At 38.3% G+C, this 6,595-nt stretch overlaps 1 protein-coding gene across 1 annotated transcript in view; it reads right to left on the reverse strand.

The window, feature by feature from the left end:
• The window catches only part of MED22 (Mediator complex subunit 22), a 69,373-nt gene that overhangs the window by 32,190 nt on the left and 30,588 nt on the right, over positions 1-6,595 (reverse strand). The window lies entirely within an intron of this gene.

Consider the following 6,595-nt stretch of genomic DNA (forward strand, 5'->3'; position numbering starts at 1 on the left):
CCTTGAAATAGGGTTACCTTCAGGGCATATTAGATCAAGGTGTATAGCCTACAATTATCCCTTGCCAGGTTGCAGATCCGTTTTTTTCTGGAAGAAGTCTGTTCCGCAAATGAACGGATGTTAAAAAACATTTTAGTAGCATTTGGGAAAGAATAATCAAGTAGGAAATAATCAGAAAGTTATTAAATTCTGCTACAAAGGAGATTATCACTTCCAAATGAAGACACTAAGAGACATAAGTGACAGTTAACATTTCAAGTACGTAGAATGAGGGCACCTCGTTCCAAGCTTTGGGACGGTATGCAACGTCCCTGATTGTCGAGACGTGCAGTCTCAAGCCTTGCCTATATCGCTGTCCAGGGAAGCCTCATGAATCACATATAGTCTCCTAGCTGTTTACAATCATTGAGAAAAGTTGAAGCTTTGAGCTTAAGGACAAAGGAACTATTAGCAATAATTAAGAATGATCAAATATAGCAAGCAGAAAAGTAGGTAGGAAAGAAAAGGAAATACTGAAATAGAACAGAGTCATAGACTTGTGCCTTGAGGTTCGAGGAACTGAAGAAAACTTTTTCATGAAGTACTTGATGTGGAGGCTACTTATGAAGGTCCTGATTCTGACTAAAGGCTGCTGGAAGAAGAAGCTGCTCTTATTCTCCAGCGAGCAATTATGTCATCCAACAGGTCTTCCGGGGAGCTGCCTTGCCTCTTCCTCCATGAAAAATTATCAAAGACTTCACTCCCCCACAAACATTGCTACAGTAGTCCATTGACTGTTTAATCACTGGTTAAACTAAAGGCAGTCTTACTGACTCATTACGTCATGATATATACATGCTGTCACAGATCGACAATGGGTTAAATAACCTCTATACACCCAGTCCTGGCTATATCTGATGTTCCTCAGGGTAGTGTTCTTGGCCCATTACTTTTCATGCTATACACACATGGCATTTGATTTGGTCTAGAAAACAATCTTGTTGCCTATGCAGATGATGCTACTCTCTTCGCATCAATTCCAGCTCCTGAATGTAGACCTGGGGTTGATGAATCCCATAATAGAGATCTAGCTAAAATTAGTGCATTGTGCAAATTATGGGGTATGAAGTTGAATCCTAACAAAACTCAAAGTATGATATAACATATGCTGTCCCAAATGGACAATGGGTTAAATAACCTCTATACACCCAGTCCTAGCTATAACCCTCTGCCATCTTAATGGCGAAGCAGAGATCATCACATCGCTAACTCGTTTTGGTCATAGTATTTCATCTTAAACAGTTTTGGGGCATTGATTGCAGTATTCACTCATGTCAAAGGTCACACTGGCTCCTTATCTACAAATGTCGATGCAACAGTGACGTCTCGCGTTCAATTTTCGTTTGACAACTTTGATGTCATAAAAGAAACACCATCTGGGAGAGGAACGACTCATACAACCCACGGTCTTATTTGGCAAGAGAAAGTTAGTACTACAAACTAGAGAATCACCTCAGAGTACAGACCTCCGCCACGGCAGCTTATTTCTCAAGGTTAGGGTTAATGCGGTCGACCTTTTGCTCGACCTTGACCTTTGACCTTGGACTTTCAAAATTGAATCACTTCCACGTCTCAACGTAATTAATCCATGAAAGTTTCACTCTCCTATGAGTAAAATTGTGACCAGGAAGTTGTTCACAAACACACAAACAGACAAACATCGGGTGAAAACGTAACCTCCTCCCAACTTAGTTGGCAGAAGTATTGATGATGAAGATAAGGCTGATTGTCATGATGAGGATGCTAGTGGTGGCGATTATAACGACAGCGATTAACTACCTGCGGTGAAGCCAAATCGACCAATCGCTCCCAACCCGAGGTCACTCGAGTGTGTCGCAAGGGATTCCGCCTAAACAATATGAAATTCATCGAGGTAAGATCGCAGTGCAAACTACCAAGCCGTTGAAAGAGCTAGCTAGAGATCCGACGTATGGAAGACTGGAGGCAAACTTTAAAGCAGTCTCTAGTTACAGAGATGACAGAGCACCTAAGAGTTCTGAAGAAGACATCAGATGTGATATGCTTGGCAAGACATGTATGACTTGGATGCAGTCCAAGGACATGCTATTCAGCCTAACCTAACCTAACAGGTTGCAGTTCTTCCGAGCAAACTATGTTGAACAAATAATGCTACTGTATCCCTGTACTATAATATCTATATGATTTCAATTTCCTTTTTATGGTGGATCTTAAACTTCCGTTTTAATCTTGTTACTGATTTTAAAACATTTTAGTTTAATTATCTATTAATTCTCATGTAGTTTATTTATTTCCTTTATTTCACTGGGCTATTTTTCCCTGTTGGTGCCCTTGGGCTTATAACATACTGATTTAAAAATTAAGGTTGTAGATTAGCTAATAATGATAATAATAATAATAACATCCCTGCCTAGCGTTCTGCTGGACTGGGGTTCCAGATCCACCAAGCTCAATAGTTTCTTGCAGTGTCTGCAACCTCACCATCCTTGTGAGCTAAGGAGGCGGGGGGGGGGTTGCTTATAGTTATCCCTGCTAAGTCATCACCAGCAGCCACTGCCTGGCCCTCCTTGGTCCTAGCTTGATGGAGAGAGGGGCTTGAGTGCTAATCATATGCATATGTGGTCAGTCTCTGGGGCATTGTCCTGCTGGTGAGGGCATTGTCACTGTCCCTTGCCTTTGCCATTCATGAGTGGCCTTTACACCTTTAGATTATCTTTATCAGGTATGACACTTATTATTAGTTTGAACTCTTCAACGTTGATCCAGACTTGCGACATCCAGTCGCGATCAAATTCATCCGACAGGTGAGCAGACTTGCGACATCCAGTCGCGATCAAATTCATCCGCCAGGTGACCAGACTTGCGACATCCAGTCGCGATCAAATTCATCCGACAGGTGAGCAGACTTGCGACATCCAGTCGCGATCAAATTCATCCGCCAGGTGAGCAGACTTGCGACATCCAGTCGCGATCAAATTCATCCGCCAGGTGAGCAGACTTGCGACATCCAGTCGCGATCAAATTCATCCGCCAGGTGAGCAGACTTGCGACATCCAGTCGCGATCAAATTCATCCGCCAGGTGAGCAGACTTGCGACATCCAGTCGCGATCAAATTCATCCGCCAGGTGAGCAGACTTGCGACATCCAGTCGCGATCAAATTCATCCGCCAGGTGAGCAGACTTGCGACATCCAGTCGCGATCAAATTCATCCGCCAGGTGAGCAGACTTGCGACATCCAGTCGCGATCAAATTCATCCGCCAGGTGAGCAGACTTGCGACATCCAGTCGCGATCAAATTCATCCGACAGGTGAACAGGTGAGCAGACTTGCAACATCCAGTCGCGATCAAATTCATCCGACACGTGAGCGGACTCGCAACAGACACATGGCTCAGGAATAACGATATTCCAGTCGAAACTTCTACGCATTTTGAGGTAATCACAAAGTCAGATGATCTATTAACCCCAGTAATGCTTAGGATATAGAAAAAAATATGTTTCATGTATTATCTATACTCTCATGACCGTGAGGTCAAACAGGCTATGTGGAGGAAAAGTAATTTATCTAGATAAAGTTAGCTGAAAGGTTTGGGCAATTGTCATCAGTGATATATTATTATTATTATTATTATTATTATTATTATTATTATTATTATTATTATTATTATTATCATTAAATGCTAAGCTACAACCTTAGTTGGAATAGCAGGATGCTACAAGCACAGGGGCCCCAACAGATAAAATAGCCCAGTAAGGAAAGGAAATAAGGAAATAAAGACAAATCAAATATTTTAGGCAGGGGTCTATACAACATTTCTATTGTTAAATGTTGAATTATGGATCATTTACCTAATTTCTAATGTAGTTGCAACATATTGTACGAAAGAAGAGCATGAAATTAGGGTGGAGGTTGGAGTGAGGGACATTTGGAGTATGTTGAAGGCCCTCAAAAAGCTAGAAAACTAGGGGCTCTTCCAAGGTTTAATAAAGCACTGAATATCATGATGAAAAGTATCTTTTAAGTGTTTGCCTCCAAAAATAGATCTTATGTATGTGATGATTAAATTATGCTAATTGGCAATTTTGTGTGTGGACGTGTACAAACACACGCACAAACGCATATATATATATATATATATATATATATATATATATATATATATATATATATATATACATATACATATAAATATATATATGTATATATATAAATATATATGTATATATATAAGTATAAGTATATATATATATATATATATATATATATATATATATATATATACATATATATATATATATATATATATATATATATATATATATATATATAAATGTATATATACAAATATATACTGTATATATATATATATATATATATATATATATATAAATTATAATGTTTAATAACAACGCTTTATACGGTTTCTAGTCCACTGCAGGACAAATACCTCAGACATGTCCTTATTCATGTCTGAGGTTTGACCATTTTCGTCATCACGCTGCTCAAGGAGGATTGGTGATGATGGGAGACTTTGGTCAGATAGCTCACAGCAAACCAGCCTAGTAGGGGTGACCCTGGATAGTAAAGCTTAGCTGATCACGACAATACGCAAAACGGAAAGAAGGTGTATGTATATACTGTATATATATATATATATATATATATATATATATATATATATATATATATATATATATATATATATATGTGTGTGTGTGTGTGTGTGTGTAACAAAATACGTGAAATAAAAAGTTAATTCTTAAAAATAATTTAAACTTACATACACTGGACTTAAATGAAGAACGCAATGAAATGGACGACAAAAGTCTTACGTAATTTACACACAAAACTTATGCTTAATGAGAGGAACTCACCTTAAGAGCTGGCTCTTCCCCTCAAATAAACAAATGAAATATATAAATAAGTAATGAATAAATTATTTACTCTACACTAGATCAGCTTTGTAAGAATATACTGTATATATATATATATATATATATATATATATATATATATATATAAGTGTAATTGAATGGATAAAGCTGTGGTATTAAAGTCTCTCTCTCATTTCCTAGCGAGAAGCTGGCCCAGGAATTACTCTGACCCCTGTAATAGGAAGAATAAAACCCTTAATTGTCCGACTGGGCCATATTACCTGGCGGGGAGAGAGAGAGAGAGAGAGAGAGAGAGAGAGAGAGAGAGAGAGGAGAGAGAGAGAGAGAGAGAGCGCAAGGAAAATTGCATACCTCAGGTATCCATTTTATTTTATCTATCAATATGTTTTCTTAGATAATAATGACAAAGGCATACGCTCTCTCTCTCTCTCTCTCTCTCTCTCTCTCTCTCTCTCTCTCTCTCTCTCTCTCTCTCTAGTTTATTACCCTCTGCCTCGACGTCTATTCTCTCTCGTATTGGTCGTTCAACTCCAGACTAAAGGTATCAGCTCCGTTCGGGGACCTTACCTGGAGAGAGAGAGAGAGAGAGAGAGAGAGAGAGAGAGAGAGAGAGAGAGACATACCTTTATTCTATATATAAAACTTTATAATCTATATTGATTTCATGTTTCGTTTTAGGCCATAAAAAATAAAATATGAAAAAGTGAAATGTTAAAAAAAGAAAAAAAATTCCAGTTTCGCAAAGCCAGTAGAACCATTTCAGTAACGAACCTCACATTGCAGGAAATGTTTGGGGAATTTCATGCAGCATAAATTTGCATGATTTTTTCAAAGGGGAGAGAGAGAGAGAGAGAGAGAGAGAGAGAGAGAGAGAGAGAGAGAGAGAATTATCAATAAGGAAAAGGGCTATGCAGTAATTAGTCAGTCTCTCTCTCTCTTCTCTCTCTCTCTCTCTCTCTCTCTCTCTCTCTCTCTCTCTCTCTCTCTCTCTCTCTCTCTCTCTATATATATATATATATATATATATATATATATATAGAGAGAGAGAGAGAGAGAGAGAAAAAAATTATCAACACGGAAAAGGCTTATGCAGTGATTAGTTTTCTCTCTCTCTCTCTCTCTCCTCTCTCCTCTCTCTCTCTCTCTATATATATATATATATATATATATATATATATATATATATATATATATCCCTTTCTGAGTGAGGATACCTTAATGCAGTGCAAGGGTTTGCGTATCGCCACGATCAGCAAACACTGTACTAGTCAGGGCCACCCATACTAGGTTGGTTCGCTGTGAACGATCAGACAAAAAATCTCCCACCATCACCAATCCAAAGTGGGCAGTGTGCTGATAGAAATGACCAAACCGCAGACATGGTTAAAGACAAGTCTGAGGCCTTTGTCCTGCAGTGGACTAGAAACAGCTGCATTTGTTGTTGTTGTTGTTATTGTATATACTAGTATCTTTTGCTCTTATATACCTTCTAATTGATATTACCATTGCTGTCTATCAAAACATCTATCCTATCTTCATTTCTAATCAGTTCTATCTGAACACTCTTTTACCCTTAACAAAATAAGATATTTCTACCCTTTTCCTTCTTCTAATCCTGTCATTCTATTTCGTCATCTGCCATATTCCCTCTAAAATGACATATACGAACCAATTCTTTCC

This window comes from Palaemon carinicauda, chromosome 25, assembly GCF_036898095.1.
Source record: "Palaemon carinicauda isolate YSFRI2023 chromosome 25, ASM3689809v2, whole genome shotgun sequence".
NCBI lineage: Eukaryota > Metazoa > Arthropoda > Malacostraca > Decapoda > Palaemonidae > Palaemon > Palaemon carinicauda.